The sequence below is a fragment of the Cygnus olor genome, chromosome 3 (genome assembly GCF_009769625.2).
Source record: "Cygnus olor isolate bCygOlo1 chromosome 3, bCygOlo1.pri.v2, whole genome shotgun sequence".
Lineage (NCBI taxonomy): Eukaryota > Metazoa > Chordata > Aves > Anseriformes > Anatidae > Cygnus > Cygnus olor.
Genome location: NC_049171.1, coordinates 61,875,623 through 61,896,633, shown reverse-complemented (window position 1 = coordinate 61,896,633; position 21,011 = coordinate 61,875,623).

Here is a 21,011-nt window from a genome sequence, read left to right as displayed (position 1 = left end):
TGTTCCTGTTCGGCTGCCTCCGTGCTGCCCAGGACATGAAGCAAATGAAGCCTGGCTGTCACCCAGATGATCCACGATGTTGTGACCAGATGGAACTTGGCTTACAACATGTGTAGATGCCTGCTGGACAATAAACAGGCTTTTGCTGTCTTTTGCTCCGGTGAACTCGAGGGGGTTACTGGCGGGTTAAAACAATCATGGCCCTCAAAAGATTTATTTATATATATATTTTTTAACTTACACCAGATGAGCAGAACAACAGGGGAAAATAAATAAACAAAGAAATAAATAAATAAAGGTTAAATAGATGTATCTTTTTTGCACTAGTGCTGATCCCTGTTTTTTTTTTGTTTTTGTTTTTTTTGGTTTTTTTTCCCCCCACTTAACTCAGGATGAACAAAGAAAAACAGGCGCATTTTTGCCTGTAAGCTTGTGTTTATTTATCTTTTTCTCTTTAAATTGTTGCAATAGCTTCAATGAGTTTACAGACTGAGAAGAAATTATAGCTCCGTTTCTGCTCTGGGGGGGGTGAGACAAGTATGTGCATGCATGGTTGAGTGGCCCCTCCACACATAATTCTGCACCACTGGCCATCCTGCCTTCCAAAATCTTTCTAATGAATTGGACAATTTCAATTAAATATCATCTGAGTTCTTATGAATAAAGAAAAAATAAAAAGCTAGATATAGAAGAAAGAGCATCTTCCAAGCTGCTCCCAACACAGCCGCCTCTGGCTATGCATGGGCCACTCCATCACAGAGATTTGCTGAGGTCACAGTGGCCACCACTTCCCCGCCTTTACTGCGGGCCTATAAAACAGGACCCCTGCAGCTGGCCAACCACTCGCTCAGTGACTAGGTCCTCTGATGGCCAGTGCACGTGGCAGGAAGGAGACTAGAAGGAGCAAGGTGAGAAGCAGCCCTCCTTGGTGTGCAAGGACAGCGATGCCGTCCAAAGAAGCACCAAGAAGGAATGCAGCTCACAAGAAGGAGATGTGTCATGGGTGGAGGGATAGCGCCGGCAGCACAAGAGACACCAGTGCTTGAGGGACCTCTGGCGTGCAGCCCATAGACACATATAAGCAGTACCACTGGTACCGCAACGACACGGGAACAGGCCGCCCCCTCAGCCACACAGTGCCAGGTGGCGTGGGGCAAAGTGAGGAGCATCAGGCAGACAGCCGTGGGGAGCAGAGGCATGCCCGTAGTTTGGAACAGAGCATGGGACCCAGCCATGGTCATAAAACAGACGGCAGCATTGAACTCATCCATGAAAATCAATCTGACAGTGGCATGGGACCTAGGGGTGGAACTGGACAACCCTCTGGTTCGGCACCCTGGCCTGAAAACATTCCAGACGGAAGGCATCCCGTGTGGGCAGTCCCGGGCAAAGACTGGCTTGTCCTTCTGCCAAACACTGTGGAGCCCATGGAGATGAATCCACCAGAAGATGTGGAGGATCAAATGGAAGTGAATCCACCTCCACCAGAACAGACCTGGGACTACCGCAGCATGTCGTTGCTCTCTTCCGTCCGAGAGCACCAACAGCATCGCAGGAGTGCCCGGTCAGCTCCCTACTCGTTGCTCAGGCTCTATCCCAAGCATTAGCTTGGAGCCACCAAATACCACGGACATCCCGCAGGCTTACCTGCAAGATATCTCGGCAATAAACAACTCTTGCCAATTCTCAGGGGTTGTGAGAGTGCTTCTTTCCCATCCCCCAGCCCTTGTGCGAGAGGTGGCATCCCTTCTGTGCAGGGCCTCAAGGAAGAGCACAAGAGAGGAGCCAGCTTCCTTCAGGCTGCTGCACTGGGGTGACAGGAGGAGTCCCCAGGGGCCACCATGCACCTTTAACATTTGTGAACATAGACTGAGGGGTGAAAATAGTAGCGTGTAAGCGATTATAGGTGGCTAATTTCTTATATTAGGAATGAGTTTATATATCTGAGTAATTGGCAACAACAGACATGGAGAAGGCTGAGGTACTCAGCAACTTCTTTGCCTCCATCTGCACTGGTAGATGGGCTTCGCAAGTCTTTAATTTCCCTGAACCTATGGATGGAGGCTGGGGGATCAAAGTCCCACCCACTGTCAGTGAAGAGCAGGTTCCACACCACCTGATGAATCTAAACAGGTACAAGTCTATGGGACCCGAAGACATGAATCCCAGGGTCCTGAGGGAACTGGCAAGCCTCTCTCTATCAGAGCTGAGAAGTCCTGGCATTCGGGCAATGTCCCTAGTGAGTGGAAAAATGGAAAAGTCATGCCTCTACTCTTCAACAATTAAAACAAAGAATTGAACAAAGAGCACTATTCTTCAACAATTAAAACAATTAGGAGACATTTCTTCTCAGAAAGAGTGGTCAGGCATTGGAACGGGCTGCCCAGGGAAGTTGTTGAGTCACCGTCCCTGGGGGCGTTCAAGAAAAGGTTGGACCTGGTGCCTAGGGACACGGTTTAGTGGGTGACATTGGTAGTAGGGTGATGGTTGGACCAGATGATCTTGGAGGTCTTTTCCAACCTTAATTTTTCTATGATTCTATGATTATAGCTCCTGCTGAAAGGAAAGCTGCAATGCAGGCTCCACCCTTGCTACCCATCAGAAATGTAAGGAAAGGAAGAGGAGGGAGAGAAAAATATGCATGTGCACACTCTCTCTAGCTCTCTCTCTGTTCCACCTGCAGGAAAAGCCTAATGAGACACCAGAGAAGATGCTGATCCAGATACCACCAGGCTTCAATGGCCTTACTCCTCTGTTTCTCAGAACTTGGGTGTAGCATCAAACAAGAGCTGGGCAGAGGTCAAAGCTTTTGCAGAAATCTCAGTTCTTTGCACCCTCAGCTTTTGTGCTGTTAATGAAATCTCTAGCTTTTCTCAACATGAAACAAGCACAGTTCCCTAGAAAGAGCCAAAAACAAACAGCTTTCAAATAAAATTTCTCCATTCATGTCAGAGAGTGCAAAAGCTGATCCCAACACCCACACTTTAAATGAAACTGCTGAAAGTTGTTTGATTGCCCATCACTCAGACGTAATCCCCAACTCTAGAAGCTAAACCTCGATGGGTTGCATGAGCGGTTCCAATCTGCTCCTGGAGAAATAGAGCGTACTTAGCTGAAATCACAGTTGCAGCTTGCACTAATGTGTCCAGTTTTATGACGTAGGGAACACCCATCAGATCTGTTCCAGCAGCTCAGCTGTGGGGTTAGCAACATCCAGATGAGAAGTCATAATGAACAGCTGGTGTTTTTTTCAATTGCTTCAGCTGTCTCTCAGATGATCCTGTAATCTCAAATGATCCCTGCAAGAACAGAAATCTCTGCTTCTTTCACAGGAGAGAAGATGGAAAACAGACACCATCAGGTGTTAATCATATTATTTCCCATAGTTCTACACAAAGGTTGTATCGCTTTCTTGTAATGCCACATTTGTGCTGGGACAATAAAAAACAAATCACAGTAAACAACACAGGAACTTGGCAGCCTATGCGTTTTAGTGAAGCTACTCTGATGTTAAATTTGTTGGGTGCCTATATCAATTTCAGTTCCATATTTTTTCTGCAAACTGTACTTATTCTGCTAATCTTAATTTTCTGTCCTTCCTCAAATAAATAAATAAGTTTTTTTGTTGTTGTTGTTTTTGTTTTGTTTTGTTTTGTTTTGTTTTTTCCCAAGAGCTATCATGTTTGTGAGGTTGAGGAAGAACAAGATTCAAAGACTGACCTGTGCATTTATATTTTCATTTCCTACAGCCCGAAGGAGAACTATAGGTCACATAACAGCTTAAGCACGGTCAACCATAGGGAAAAAGACAGAGGGTAAATACATATAGAGAAAAGCAGTACGCAGAGATAAGTTACCAATCTCATGGCTGTGCTGCCATTCCCTCTAGGGGCCATAGTTCTGCAGCACCAAAAACCTGAGTTAGTTGAGGTGAAGCTTGGGCAGTGAGAGGTGAAGCCATTGTGCATGGCTGTGGTGAGCAGAGTATCTACAGCCCATCCAAGTCAGACCCGCTTTCCAAAGCAGCTTCTGACAGGACTCCAGCACCAGCTGACACCCTCCTGGTCTCGAATGGGCAGAAGTCCACCTTCAGTTCTGTGGGGTAGGAGCTGGTGGTAAAGAAAGGCGATGGGAGGTGTCAGGCGGGCTTTGGGAAGCTGGTGGGATCCAGTATGAACACTGGAGGATGGGGCTTGTAGGCCAGGAGTAGACAGTTTTCAGTGGGTATGAATAACGGTACCTTGTCCCTCACAAACCCCTTATTCTCCTGGTCTGATTCCTTGTGTATTATCCAGGGATTACTCCTCCCCCAGTATTTTCCAACTTTCCTTTGAATCATGCTTGGGTCTTCTATTTAAACCGTGTACTTAAAACACATAACGCTGACTGAAGTGTTTTAAGACAGAATAAGGAACTAACTGAACAAATTCGTGAATCTAGCTGAAAATTTTTAATGCTAGCAAGACTATAAGTCACTGTGCATTCATTACACAGAAGAATTAGGCAACAGTAATCACTTTTGAAACCTTTTCGGTGTAGATACAGTAGTATGTACATTGTATAAACAAGTGTATTGCAGAGTGTGGTTAGTGTCAGGAAAATAAGAGACCACGAGTCAGTGTTACTTCTCAATAACACAATATCAGAAAATACTACCTATAATAGTCTCATGAAATGAGGTACTAGAAAATGACAACTGGCTGAGCAGTTGAACAGTAAATTACTTTTTGCAGTTAGAATACAGGCAAAGTTCATTTTTCTGGACTGCAAGGATTGTGTCGCTCTTAAGCTCTAGATGCTGATGTACATAATTTCAAAGCTTTCATATTTATAAATCAACATTCAAACACTACAAAAAAAAAAAAAAAAACAAAAACAAAAACAAAAAACAAAACCTGTGGGTTGAATTATACCTTACTGACTTTGCCTGCACTGCCTTTGGTAGCAACACTGGAAGGCAGGTTAAGTTTCACGAGCCAGATGCTGCAAACCAAATGTAAATACTTCTGCACTTCAGCAAGAGTATGCTCAGGCTGTGCAGCTACCTATGCTGCTTGGCACCTCATTTCATCAGATAGTTCTTAAACAGCCCTTCTTAGCACCATAGCCAGCTGCAACTGCCTGTCCATGCCCCAGAGTGCTCTGTATCAGAGGCCACATTCTACTCAAAGTCTGCACTGGACTTGCAGGGAGCCTGGCCAGCAGCTGACTCCTCCATGCCCTTGAGCAGAGACCTGGGCCCTTGAGGAGGTAGGGAGGCAACCCTTGGTTCTTCACCCGCCCTTAATGGCATCAAGGACACACTCCAGTCTCTGGTCCTTTGCCCTCTAGATGGTTACCACCACCTGGTTTTGGATAAGGGTGTAACCATGTAGCCTGTAATAGAGTATTGCCAATACCAGTTAAAGGCCATTTTCCTCATTTTCTAGTTCACTATGTGTCTATAGCTATTTTTTGTTTTTATTTTCATTTATCTTTTATGGTACTCTTGCAGTTTTACAACTCTAGCATAATGTGTAGTGTAGAAAAAAAAAACAGGCTTGTTATGGTAACAGAAGCTTTGAGAAGTGGAGACACAGGAGGTAGTATAGAGGAGTACAGCAGTGGGATCGTGGGAGATAGGAGATGGGGCACAGGCTTGGTGCTGGGGACACCACAGATATAAACAATTCCCCAACAGTCAGCTAAAGAAATGCAGACCTGGAGCTGGACAAACTAGTTTTAGGTCAACAAAGAGAATAATAATAATAATAATAAAATAGTACCTAATATAAATAAATGGCACCAGATACAGTACATTCAGATGTAACAAGGATTTGCAGACCAAGAAAAAGCAAGGTTTAGAAGCATGTTAGCAAGCATACAAAAAGGACCCAAAGTGGATCCTAGCATGGGGAAGAAGAAACTATCATCATGAACATCATGTTCCTCCAGTGAAGGACTCCAGATGCCAGCAACGCCTCACCACCCACCACCACCACCAGAGTCAAGCCAGAGGAGCAGGGGAAGGGCATAACATTGGGAAAAGGGATAGAAACTAAGAAGTGTGTGTATAATGATTTTAACTGTATTACCATTATCGATACTTTTTCTGCAAGAACATATTTGTCTTTTTCCATAATAGTTACTAATAGTTCTTGGATTAGACAGCTGAGATTTTGTTTATACTACCAACAGACTCTTAGCTTTATATACAAGGTGAGTTTTCCCTTTGCCATAACCAAGATTTTGACTGTAACAAGGGAGCCCAGTGCACTTTGGTGGGACCAGGACATTTTGTCACATATGAGAGATCAACAGCCTGTACAGGAGATAACTTTTGGCACCCTGCAGCATCAGCAAGTGCCAACCTGCAGTGATACAACACTCCCTTTTGAGCAGCGCCCCAGCGGGCAATCACCCCCTCCAGATGCTGATCACGCCCAGCTCCCCCCACGCAGTGGGAAGAGATTCAGAGCGCAGCACCCCCAGCAGGGCAGCTGTGTCAGGAGAGGGCATGGCCACCAGGCAACGTCATCTGCCAGTGCACAACCAGCATCCCTCCGGCGCCGTTCCTCCAGCTGTGCAAGGGCTGCAAATGGCATTCCTATCCCCATTTAGTATTCACCCAGAACACGCTGTGCTAGCAGGAAAAGGGCTCTCCAGACAGCCTTCACTGAACACCATGTCCAATTCATGGACTTACTGATGATGGCAGTGGGCAAGCACACAGTGCCTGCTTGTGCTGTGATTCAGGGGCACCTGAGCAGGGAGAAGGCTGGTGTCATCTTCTGCAGACAGGCATGGCAGCAGCCTCAGGGTACCAATCTCTGTCACAATCAAAAAACCCCACAGTCTGCTCCCAAGCCATTCAGACCTGCTGAAGCAACTACTGGCCACAAAGCCAAGCTAATCAAGTGTCGAACTTCTGCTTGGCAGCAATGGACCACAAGTTTGGTCTGCTAACAGCAGAATGGCACCCTAAGGGACCTGCATGATACTAGCATTTCAAATGGCACCAGTGTTCTCCACCATTTCTGCAGAGCTAGTAGAGAGCTGCTGCAGGAGGACGTGGTTTCTCAAGCTATCTTCCTGCAGTTCTGGGCAATGAGGCACAGCTTCCACTGCAGAAAAAGAGCACAAAAGTTACGCTTGCGTGGCATGAAATCAAGTTGCATCATGGGAGTGATCTAAGCAGCCTGGGACTGTGTCTAGCCTCATCAAGTAACTCTCCCTTAGTCACATCCTTTCTTGTCTGAAGAAGCAAATGCCATTTCTCTGAGAAAAATATCTCCCCTCCCTTTCACTGACTTGAGCTCCTCCTTTCCCAAAAGGGAATTTTTCCACTCACATCTCCCACACATCCTTCGCAGTCAAAACAGCTCCAATTGCTCAATTCCATCTGTATGGAAAATACGTAAAAATGGACACACACAAAAACACAAATGGTGATTATCTCCAGATGTTTAAATCCCAAATTAAAAATAAATAAAAAATAATAATTAAAAAAGACAAGTAATGATACATTATGGCAAATAAAGATGATTTTTTCTGGAAAATAACCGACTCTTAGGAAAAAAAAAATTTAATTCCCACAAGAAGCCATCAGCATTGGAAGTTCAGGAGCTTAAGTCAAGAAGAGGCAGCACAACATCACCAGCACTACCTGAGGCAAGAAATTGATTTTATTAAGTCCCCGAGGGTTCTTTTGCGTTTCCCTCAGGCCAGAAGTGTGTAATGTCAGCTTATTGAGGAGCAGAAGTTCTCTTCTATTTTTAGAGTTCCGCAGATAATATAAAAAGGATTTCAAAACTCCTTCAGGGAAGTGGTAGTTGAAACATTCTGTATCGTTTAGCACTCTTGCACAACTGTGCGTTCTGCATTTTCTTACCAGACACAGTTGGTAACTTTTGCAAATCCTTATGTACTCACGCACAACTGAATATCCAAAGAGGCTGTCATGATCACCTGGACTGTCTTTGCGCACACCGGAGGCACTTCTTCATTTGTGCATTACACTTCTTAGTTTATGCATTAACCCAAGATCTTCTGTTGAGCTATGGTATATTTTCTAGCAAAATGGTGTCTCTTCATTTAATATCAAATGCTACCGATCATTTCTGTATCAATTCTCTGCATAATTTGTTCTGATGGATAATTGCTCATATTTTTCAAAAATACATTGTTTTTTTTTCTTGCATTGCACCTGTTTACATTTTTCCCCTAGACTGAAGACCTATCTTCTATAAGAAATCTCTTCCACATCTATAGATCCCAATTTGCCTTCTGTCAGATAAACTCTACTAACTGACGTGGTTTCATTTGTCTTTGCCAGGAAGAATTTCCAAATTTCAAATTATTCTTTTCTGGATGCTCTGCAGTTTTTAAGCAATCTAGGCACCATCAACAATCACTCCATTTAAGTATCAATCCCAATTATTCTATCTATACTTATAGCACAGTATCCCTTCTATGCTTATCTGATGTTCTCCTGCTCATACATTGCAGAGTTATATTAGCTCTCTGACATACAGCTTCATATTGGGAGCTCATAAGAAGTAGCATCCTAAGTAAAAGTAAATGTTTATCCAGCCCTTATCCTTATCTGGGGTATGCAGATGCTCAGAATGTATTTACATTTATTTAGATAAAGGGCACATACAGAGAGATCCTCTCCTGGTGAACACATCCTAGTATCTGGCAAAGTACCTCACCAGCAAAATCCATAAAGTTTTCCACATTGATCCATCACTGGAACCATATGATGTTGAACAAGTAGAATGTGCTGCATCAGCACTTTTTCACCCCACAAATAACCCAATATACTTGTTTCCAACTGTACTTGATTTAAAAAAAAAAAAAAAAGCAAGACAATATTTGATAGTGTTACTTAATCAGTATGCTGGATGCTTTCCTTGTAAACGTGCTGTCCTTCTGAAGTCATGGCTTGACAGAGAAGAAGTGTTTTGTTGTTGTTGTTGTTGTTTTTCCCTGTAAAGTAAAGCTATAATGACTTCCAGGTACAGTCTTGCGAGAAGTGGCGTAAAGACCTCAGTTACGTTAAAATCCTTACCACAAGCATATGCCCCAATCAATAAGTTCAATGACATTTCTGAATTTTCCTAAATGCAAACTGCATCCAGCTTATGGCTTCAGTCTGTTCCTGTACAAAGTTTCATTTTGACTTTGGGTGTAATATATATAACTAAATTTAAAGAGAAGCTAACTAGGCAAAAATTCAGACCTGCAAAGCTAATTTTGGTCTATGAACACTCACTTGTGGGATGGAAGAACTATGAATTTAGCCACTGACTGTTTACTGGTCTCCCATAAAATGATCCTTAAGTATGTTAATAATATTCCGATTTATGCAAAACAGACAGTAAGTGATATGAAATAAAAATAATATAGTCCACAATCTCAGCCAAATGTACACTTGCCTTCAGAAAACCATGTAGATGGGATCTTAGTGATCTTCTAGTCCCTGTTCTGAGAATCGAAACTGTTTCTTGAAAATGTTTATATGCCATTAAAGTAGTTATTATACTCAGTCAATTTATATGTGATGTAAAGCCTTTGAGTTAGATTTAGGAGCCCTTCAATGCTTAACTTTCATTTTTACAGTGTTAGAAAATGAAGATTAGTTAAGTAGCTACATCCATGCACATGTGTTTTTAATGAAAACTTTCAGGGCAGATAGCAGTATACTTAAATGTAATTCAATTTTTTTTTCCCTGCCTTACAAGCACAGATGTATTTTTTTCTGTAGTTATTGTATGGCATATGTACTAACAATAGTACATATTAGTTCTTTTCATTTTAAAGAAGGAAAACTGAGGAAGTTTTTGTTTTTGTTTTTGTGGTTTTTGTTTTTGTTTTTGTTTTTGTTTTTTTTTAAGTCGTATGACAAGGCCAGCAGCAGGACCTGAAATGGATCACTGGCTTCTAACTCTTAGGCCAGAATTTGTTCTATTTTCATGTCTTTTTGCTACCTCCATTAGTCTCTAAATCAGGTTGTTTCTTTCATACTTAGATAAATCATCAATGCTACAACATTACAACTCCAGCTTTTAATACTCCCTCAGTCCCACATGCCACATCATGTCTAATACCAACAGCTCTCCAGTACGCTCTGACAGATGCCTTGGGGGCAGAGGATAATTATGTGGAAAAGCACATTAAAAAAAAAAAAAAAAAGCTCAGTGAGCAGTCACTCCCAGCAGCTGGTGGCTGCTCTCACAATAGGGCCTCCCCTCCGTTCCTATGGCCAAATGGAGCAAGGGGTCCCAACACTGACAGCCTGTGTTTGCAATGCAAGAGGACGGGGTCTTTCAACACCTCTGCATGCTTTTATCCAGTCCTCACACCTTGCCTCTGGCCAGTTAGCAGGACAACCGTACGAGAACAACTCATAGGTGAGGAAAGTTACTTCAGCTGTACTCTCCCCCACCAGCTATGTTTCCCCACCTGTGACATACCTTAGCACAGGAACATCTAAATGACTATAACAAGAGATTAAAACCAAACGTGTGCCAGATCACAAAATCACTGAATCACAGAATGGCTGAGGCTGGAAGGGCCCACTGAAGGCCACCTGGTCCAACCTCCTGCTCAAGCCGGGACACCCTGAGCAGGTTGCCCAGGACCATGTCCAAGCCGCTTTCCGGAGATCTCCAAGGAGGCTCCACAGCCTCTCTGGGCAACCTGTGCCAGTGCTCTGTCACTTGCACAGTAAAGAAGTGCTGCCTGGTGTTCATACGGAATCTCCTGTGCTCCAGTTTGTGCCCATGGCCTCTTGTCCTGCCACTGGCACCACAGAAAAGAGCCTGGCTCCTCCTCTTTGCAACCGTCCTTCAGGTATTATAAACATTGATAAGATCCCTCCTGAGCCTCCTCTTCTCCAGGCTGAAAATGTCACCGTACAAGCCCTTGGATATGAGGAATGAAAAAGGGAGCACTGTGTTGTGCGCTTCTCATGACTACCGGGCTAGCAGCTCCAGTTTCTCCCCTGAAGGCCTTCCCAAGGGCACCTTCATTGGAGTCAGGCCCTGGGCACCTCCCACAGGCTTACACATAGCCTCTAATGAATAATAAAGAGGGGGCTCAAACTCACCTTTTCCCCTCCATAAGACCCACCTCCTCAAAGCTTTAGGAGCAAGAAGGGGAAAAACACACAGACTGGCTGTGGCAGGAAGCTGCTGTGCAGGCTGGTAGCCTTGGAGGAGCCGGGGGAAGCAGAGGATCCACAGAGCAGCGCATATGATTTGTCCATACCACAGCTGAGAGGAGGACATCAAGTCAGATGAGATGGTAACTAAGGAACAAAGACTACGGCCGTTTTAAATCCTTGCTAAATATGTGCCCATCCTGGGGTGTGATCACAAAGTCTCTGACTCTGAAGGTCCTGGACTCACCAGTCACCCTTTCCCTTTGCGGTCAGACTCACTGACAGATTGCCACATAAATCTTTGGCATAGCTATCTAGAGGGACTTGATATCCATTTTTCCAGATTAATGCATTAAATAAAGATTTATTCTTCTACCTAAAGTTAGAAAGCATGCAAGACTATAGCAACAAATCTACAGGTCCGTTCCATTATATTTTTTTTACCACACCATGGCTGACATTCCTCATCTTTAGTTGGAAAACAAAAACAACAACAACAACAACAACAAAACATCTTTACTGCTATTTCACAAGTCACATAAGCAAGTTAGCTTTTTCACTGATACACTGGGCAGCACTTGAAATCCCATAAAAGTTTCCATTTTGCACTCTTTACTCTAAAGGTGAAGTGCTTTATTCAATACACCACCAGCTGTTTTTATCTTAATTCTTCTAAAACAGTGCACCTGAGACTGACTTGTGCAATATTGTTTTAGTACTCCTTGTTGGTTCTCTAGCAGTCTCTTTACAGCTTCCTTTGATTTAATCCTTTTCGTCCTGAAGATTGTGTATAAACCTGGCAGTCAGTGGTTTAAAAAATGAACATGAAAACTGACTCAGTCATTAAGCTATTATAAGAAAAGAATGCAGATATTTTACCCAGTTATCACAACAGCCACGCATAGAGACAAATGCTGAAACACAGAGGCCCCCCTCCTCCCCAGCTGCTCAGCTCTATTTATAAAACGTTTTGGTTTGTCCAGGTTGTGAGTAGCATTTTGGCTGCAGAGCAGATCCCTCACTCATGTGTTCTCACAGAAAAGAAGGGAGTTTACTATGTTTATGTTCATTTTGCTCTACACGTATATGCTAGTCTGTATGCTGATTTTAATCATACATTCTACCCGCTGGTGTCCCTTTTAGAACAATTCTTTTCATCCTGCAAACTGTCAAGACCACAGATTCTGGGCATCAATCAGAGCCACCAGTTAAATACAAGAGCCATTTAAGCATCTACCATGAAGTAGGTCATCTACCTTTTATACTATTAAACATAACAACAGATTTTTTTGGTTGTTTTTTTTTTTTTTTTAGTAATTGTTTCCATCAGAAAGTTACACATCATAAAGTATCAGCACAAAGAATAACACTGAGCTTCCTGGCTCCATTTTGCCAGCCAAGTCACTGATCTTTCAGAATAGCAGCAAACTGAATAGACAAGTGCTTGTCTATTGTTTTTGTCTCTTAGAAGAAATTACTCCCTTCCTTTTTGGTCAAAATCATTCAAAGACTTGGCACTGAACAGTATTCTGGGACTACAGCCCTTCCTTTAAAAATTAAGTGATTATTTCTGGCTCCCTTTCAGGCCCACTTCACTTTTCTGTAACATATAGCTTTACATACACTATATACCAACCAAAGCCAGTTCCCTCCCACAGCCACAGCAGGCATAAAAAACATGCCTCGTGTTCACCTCTTTAAAACTTGGGTGTACACTGTGCATTGACAGTAGATTGAGGCTAGGCTTGCAGCACATGGTGAAACATCTCAGCATATGGTAGGCTGCCAAAAAAAAATCAAAAAAAGCAGATGCATTTTTGGCCTACATCCAGAAGCTTAAAAAGCTGAAGTATAACATACAGGAACCTCATCATTCAGCCCAGAATTGCTGACAAACTTCAGTCTGAATATATCTGAACTGACAAGGAAGATCCTTTGAAAGAGAGTCCGTTCTTGAGCACTTTTATGTCATAGTTTAACATAGGAGAGGTTTTTCATTACATGTCTTAACAGTTACTAAGTTTTGCTCAAATGCTTATCATTAGGAGAAAAAGAATGAAAATGGAAAACAACATTTTTTTCTTCTTACTATATTATTGGTGTTTTGGTACCAAAATGAAAATAAAGATTTCCTCTTTGATCTGTAAAGTAAAAGCAAAGTTCATGTTTACTTTATATTAACAAGATCCAGTGTGTTTGAAGAGCTATCTCAGGTCTTCATTGTTTATCTGATACCTGTTGTTATTTGCTGAACGTGCTGTTACTCCTTTTGATTTTAGCTTACAGAAACTTGTAGTGATATTTCTTTCCTTTATGAGGAAAAATTTAGATTGAATTTTAGTTTCTTTTGTTTCTTTTCTAACAGATCCTGAACATTGTAAGAAACAAGAAAGAATGGTGTTTTTTATGGAATCACCATGCTTTTCCAAAACGGTGTTGCCTAAAATGTTCCCATTCTTTATTTTTTTCCCTAATGATTCTTTTTTTCCATTCATAGTACTTCTTTTTCCTGCTTTTCCTTCCTGTTCTCCATGTGCTTCTGAGTACTGTTTTTCCATGGCTATCTGCTCACAGCCACTTGTCCCTCACAACCGTGTTCACCAAGCTCAGCTTGTGACTTGCGTGGTAGCCTGTGTTTGGGCTGTGGCTTCTGCTTGTTTGAATTGTAAGTGGAATGCATGCCCTGAATGCAGGACTGCAGTCATGTCCACTGGCTGCAGAGAGGTTTTGCAATCTCAGTAATTAAAAATTCTTCTCCCTCAGCTCTGCCTGTCTTCCCACAGAAGTACAAAGTAATGTCATTGTGTATGACCCAGAAATGTGAAAGGATAAGAAAAAAACACAGATTGCAATAGCCCAAACACACCTATGTAGAGAGGCCAAGACCTCCCCAAGCATTCAAAGCATGGATATACTGCCATGCTAACTTTTTAACTATACATTTTCCTGAGTGGACCAAAGAGGGAATACCCACAGAAACGGGTGTCTGGCTGAGCCCAGCACCTGGTCACCTCAGTCTGTGGTGTCTTCTTCTACCTTCCTATCAAATCTGTTCTTTACCCCCTCTCTGCTCCAACTCACTCCCTATCCCGGGTCTCTGTGTGCTGCAATGATACTTACATGTGCTGCAAGTATGGGTGCCCATGGGACAGGCATTTGGGTGCTGCCTCAGTGCAGCCACGCTGAGCAGGACCTTGGGATTGAAAAAATAGCTATCCCTGGTTGGGATCATCAGGGCAAGAATGATTACTTTTCTCCATCCCGTTTTGTAAGCTCGAGGACCTGCATGTGTCTTTTCAGATGCGCACACCAGTATGCTGGATACCTGTACTTGAAACAAGCTTGAAGTCGTATTTCTTATTGAATGTACCGGGAGGATTTTCTTTCCTGTTTGAACTCCATAAAAGCAAATGTCTTGTATAGGAACAAAGAGAGGTCCATGATTTTCTGATGTGATGATGGGTTGTTTTGTCTCACACACGTTCACAGTGAGGGTTCAAAGACATGCCCAAATGACAACATTTGGTTTTGCACTAGGAATGGGATGGTTAGGCAGCCAAACTGTGAAATAGTCTGTGTATGCGGTCAGCTGCTCTCCAGCATGGTTTTGAATACTATTGTGCTATCTATAGAAGTTTGTTCTACCAAATAAAATGTCATGGTATGCAAATGTCTCCGTTTTGCCTAATACACCCTAGTGTTGTTAAAAGTACATACAGCCCTCACGTCACCTCTGTCTTCCACTTCCTGGAGAACTGATTATTCGCTCTGCAACTGCAGATCAGTAGTTTAGAGAAGAAGTGCTAAAAAAATATACCTGTATATTCTGGACAAACTGTACTTGCATGTTCCTGGCAGCTTTACACTTTTGAGTGGAGTTATTTAATCTGATTTTATCTGCACATATTATTCCTGAGATCCTCCCCGTGTCCTGACACATGGGTGATTTTGAACTTGTTGGTTTTATATGGCCCTCCTCCCAGTAATGGAAAAACACAGGATGTTACGTACTGTTTTACAGGGAAAACATAGACAACAGTAGAAAAATGTTTCCAGCAAACATTCAGGAAAATAGAATCACACAAAGTACCGATGGGTTCATTAGCTGCCTGTTTGTTGCATATCATTATGTATTATGTTATATTCCACAGTATAATACATAAGTTTGTTATTGATCAGTCTGATGCATTATGAATGCAATTATTTTTGTCTTACAAAATCTAAAATGTTCTAGACTTTTTTATGTTTGTTTTTGCAACACCTAACTTATTAGACTGAAGCTGATGGAGTGTATGCACGCATTCATTTATTAATGGTCAGAATTGGGCCAGATCTCTGAACTGCCCAGTTTGTGTGCAGCTCTGCTGAGCATTTTGTTTCCATACAATTACAAATCAAGCCCATGCCCACTAGAAATCAGAAAAATTCCCTATGAAATCAAGTGTTATTTTTCTCCTTTCACCAAATTTTACTTCCATTTTGGCAGTACTATTTCAAAGTAGTCTCTGAAGATTTTTTTCTCTTATGGATGTACTGCTTGATTTTTGTTCTACAAATTTTAAAAAAATATGATTGAGAGGATATCAGTAATATACTTTACAAAGAAAAATATGCTCTAAAATAAAATATTCTTAGTAGATAGTATTTTTAAACATTCTTTAGTTTGCCAGTAATCAAAATAGATTATCAAAATACTCTTCACTGCTACAGCAGGCCAACTTGCTGAGTAATTTGTTTCTCAAATGATGACTCACTTTATTAAAACTAACCAAATTTTTATTCCCATTATTCTTACCAGGAAAAACAAACTCTAACCTTTGTGAAAATTAGAAACCTTCTAATTTGCAGCCTTAGCTTAGGCATGAATGTTTCCTACTTCCTGATTTTATGTAAACTTTGCCTTTTAGTTTAAAAAGCAGAGAGTGTCTCCATGCTTAAACCCTGAACATACTTACAGAGAGGGGAAGTTCCCCTCCCAGCCTTTTCTTTTACCTGACTAGACAAGACAAGCTTCTTTAGCCTCCTCTCCAAAGGGAGGTTATCCACTTTTGGCTCTTGATCCAAACAGCTCCTTTCAGCACCAGTTCCCAGCTCTATTTGTCGTCTTGGGACAGTGGTGAGTGCCCTAGTGCAGTGCTACAAAAGGCATCCTACTCTGCTCCCTCAAACGATGGAACTGGTATTTCCATCTCCCCTCTAGATTCACCACACAATTAATTAGCATGACTACTGATTAAAAACATCTGACAACATTGTCCACAGTATTGTTTATTAGCACACAGCTCAATAGCAGCAGTTTCCTAACACAAGAATTTATTGTATAGAATAAAGACCAAGTGTTTTATCTGTCTTCAGCAATGTGACAGTTTCCTTTCTTCTATTACATACGTCCTTCACACTTCCGAAAAAATTGGAATATAAAGCCATTTGCCTCTCTTTCAGCAGCAGATACTGTAATGAACAACGCAGATGATGTTGAATACTTTGATTAAAATATGTCAGTTCAGAGTCTCCTCATTATTATAAGCTATGTGATTCATTGGCTGCCCTTTCTACAGAGGAGCTGAAAATGTCCTGATGTATCTCTTCTTCTTCCTGGCACAGAGCATGGGTGGACTCACTACCCTCACAACCTGGAAAAAAATCTATTTCATGTCTGGGATTCCCAGCTGTATCTTGGGTTACAGGATTTACACTTTCCTTGTAGGACCCTGAACTGAGCCCAACCCCATCTCGGCTGTACCAGGGGACAACACCATAACATTGTGTACAACTGAATATCTGGAAATTCTCAGCTTCCTTTTCCCGTTGCTAATCAGCCCTAGGAGACCTATTGCAATGACTGTTTATTTCTCTTTGGATGTTTGTGGAAAAGAAATGAAAGCCTGTGCGGTATCAGTACACACATAGGCTTTGTAATACACTGATTTTTGTATTTGCCTCTACCTCCTTTTTCTGGTACTTATTTAAATTACAATTTCTTTGGCCTCCTCCCTTTCCAGATAATAGAACTTGCTTCAAAAAACACAGTCACATAAAATTTTCCATGAGCAGCAGAATTAATGAAGCCTGCTTTCCTATGGCTGCTGATGAGATCAATATATTCAGAAATCCCCAAAAGTATTATGAGCACATGCAACTTTCAGTTAGAATCCATCCAGTCATGAGGACTAAAAAATACCTTGCAGTTGTTTTCTTAAAGCATGTTTCATAAAACATTTTTTCTGTATTACATGTGCTGTTGAAAATACTTGTGCCCATTCTCAGACTTCCTTATCATTCTGTTCTGTTTTTGAATAGTCACTAAATAGATTTGCAAGAAACAATATATAATTAGGATTGAATGGATTAATGCTTATCCTGACTATACATGACGGTTTTGCTATGAAATTTTAATCATCAGGTACCATGCAGAATTTCAGTATCTTCTATTGTGATACTTTGTTCATGCTGTGAAAATGCTTTTTAGAAATTCATAAAATTCAGCACAAGAGGCAATTTCCTTTCTTCAGTTTGTCCCCAGTGGTCTAGCAAACAACAGCACGGTCTATATAAGATTGATTTGCACAATGAAATAATCACAGGTCTTTAAAAGCACTACATACAGTATCTCTAAAACTTAGCTAATGTTTGGCAATGACTTTACATGGGACTTCCCCTAATGGACGGAGACATTGGATCATGGAAAGAGAACAAAGGATCCAACATACTTTTTTTCCTGAGACTGCCTATTGTGTTAGCTTGTTTCATGAGGTGGAACTCTTTATCAGAAGACATTTTTGCACCTAGATTAATGGCACCCTTTTCTAGCACATGATGGAAGATAATGATCTTCCCAGTCTATCCTTTAACTCTTACAAGGTGTGGGTCAGATGTAAATATGCAGAAGTTCACAAAGGCACCGTACAGAGCTTCTGACTGCACAGTTTTATCATGCTTGTCCTTCCCATGCTCAGACATGCCTTCCTCACCTCTTACCAGAACAGTAGATTAGTGTTATTTCTACAGCAATGCTATTTTTGCCGAGCAAGGTGGTTGGCCTTTTACTCAGACCTGTATCTGGGGATGGGACCAGCAACCACACTAGACACAGTAAGGTTTGTACTATACGTTCATTTACAAAGCACAAAAGAATACAGAGGGAAAGAATACAGATGGCAAAACAACTCCCAAATACTGACTCTAGCTTCCTCTTTTCTTAGGGGTCTCAGTGTGCTCAAATATATGTAAGAAAGTGAGAATCTTTGATTTCTTTTATCTTCCTATTTATGCAGGTGCCTTCCTCAACCTCCAATGTAGTTTTACCTTGACATGGTAGTTGATTTCTAAGCAGTGCTCATTGCTGCTGCTCTGTTGGAGAGGTCACCAACTCAGCGGCTGCTTCACCGCTACCACCATTTGTGAAATCACAATTGTGATTCAATTCATTGGTGATTTGTGAAATCACCAATTGTGAAATCACAATTTTCATGGTTCACTATTTATCTACCTCCTTCGGGATTCAGCGCCAGGACAATTATAGGATATGCCGCATGGACATTTAAATGAACTTTAATCATAGGATACAGATAATTTCCTGGGTAGGCAGGCATTTTCTTTCTTTTCTGGAGTGAGTGATGGAAGTCTCTAATAGCATACCACATCTTAGACTGCTTCAGGTTTAGTTTCTTTAGTGATTTTTCAAAGAATGGGTGGCTGAGGAGAATCAAAATGGGCAGAAATTTGTAATGACTGCTAGAGAATTAGTAAAGACACTGTAAGATGGAGGTGTCTATTTTTAATTAAGTCTGCCTGAGAAGATCACTGAACTTCCTGACAGATTTTATGGGATGTATAGAAACAAAGTGATCACTAAGGAGTTGTTTGCTGTTTTGGGGGTTGTTTGTTGCTGTTGTTGTTGTTGTTGTTGTTGTTGTTTGGGGGGGGGGTCGGTTGTCTGTACATTTTGAAGTTGAACACGGCTACTGCTCTAGCTACTGAGGAAAAGTTTTGGTTAGAGACAAGTCACTCATGGCTGTGATTTCTCTGTGTGACAGCATTTAAAGAAGAGGTAGCACTACCTTTCAAACACACCTTTCCTAAGAATGTTCCCATACAGTCTACAAACTTGCTCCCATATTGACAGTGCCCTCTAGCTTAGTTTTTCAAAGGGCCTTGAGCGGTATTTCAAAGCCAAAACCCTGAAGGTCCAACATGTAGCCTCATTTGTGAGAAAGCACATAATTGCTTTCATTAAGAATGAAATTAAGAATCAGAGCTGTCATTAAGAATCAGAGCAAGCATTTCAGACCAGGTGAGGTGAAGATCCTGTACCTATTTCTGCAAGACAGCAAAACCCCAAGGAACGCTGCTGCACATGGATATGGCAGCACAAGAACTCTGTGACACAATCAAGTGACAGCTAAAAAAAATCTAAGAAACAAGACTGGGGAAACTTGTCCCATGATGTGAGAAGTTGTTTATCCTTGCAAGACCTTTTTCTCAGAGACAGGCATGTGACTGCCACTTGGCCTGAGGACAGAAAGGCAAGTAAAGGGGGAAGTTATAAGACATGACAATGGACTGACTTTTGTTTGTTACTTTTTTAATTGTTTTTCTTTCTTTTTTTTTTTCTCTTTTCCAGTTCATAACAATTCAAGACAAGGAAAAATTTTAGCCAGTTTGTAATGTTTTGGTGGGGATGGACTCCACTGGCCCCAAAGGACAAGCAGCCCCTGCTAGGGGCTGTCTGGAAAGTATCTGGAGGCACAGACAGAAAGCGGGCCAGGGATCTTTTGTATCTGGAATTTCCTTAATTTCTCTGCAGAGAACAGGCTTAATTTTTATTCATTGTTCTAACCATTCATAAGATTCCCTCGAGTCTGTGTAGTATTGTCATACAAAAACAAAACAAAACAAAACAAAAAACAATCTTCTTAAGCTCTTTTCATGTGGCTCCTCTACACTGCCAGGCTGAGCTATGACTGTCAGAATACCTAACCTGCATCAAGGGCTGTTGACTTCTTGCTTATTTTTGTGCAAAATACCATTTTAATCTGTTGGAAAACACTGTGTAGGCATGCCACCATTCAAGCAGTTAAAATCTGCATGCCCGTGAGCAGACACTACTTCCACCCAAACAGTTAAGGAGCTGTTGGCTATGGAGTTCATGGCTGTAACTGTGCTCACACGGACAGTGTGAGAGCACAGCTTGGCTGGTGAGCGTGGCGTTGCTACGTGGTGCAGGCAGGGTTTCACAATCCATTCTCTTCAGCGTCAGTGCATCCAGGAGGAGATGCTGGCTCTCTAACCAGTGCTGATCCTACTTGCCGCAGCACCACCTTACCAGCCATATGGCCACCAGCATTTCTGAGCCCCTACCAGTGAGGCATTTTCTTCAGCATCAATGCCGGCTTGCGATCTCCCCCCTCCTTCTATCCAGCCTCCCCCCTCAGCTTTGCAAATGCAGACAGCAGTGTGGCAGACAGCAGGCAAAGCTGTTCCTTCACCCTCTTCTCTAGTGGGACAAAGTCTGGGATAGGGAATAAAGATGAGGGAGCAGCTGAGGTAACCCTTGTCCAAGGAAGGCCTGAGAAAGAGGAAGCACGATGACTCTGACAATTAGCTCAGTTTCCTCTTTTGTCTCTTTGACAGTCTGGGAAGAAGCGTGGGTGCTGTCCCTCAGAGAGCCTCCATCTTAAGTCTGGGGGAAGACTTCTTTGCAGAATCTGTGGCAGGAGCTTCGAAACACGGCTGCACCCCCCGCAGCTGGGGCGGTGTGTGGCAGAAGGGGTTTCTTCCGCACCCTTCTCCTGGTGGCCGGGCTCCTTCTGGGGCCAAGGGACCTGCGGGGAGCACAGCAGCATCCCGCTGGGCCAGGCCGGGC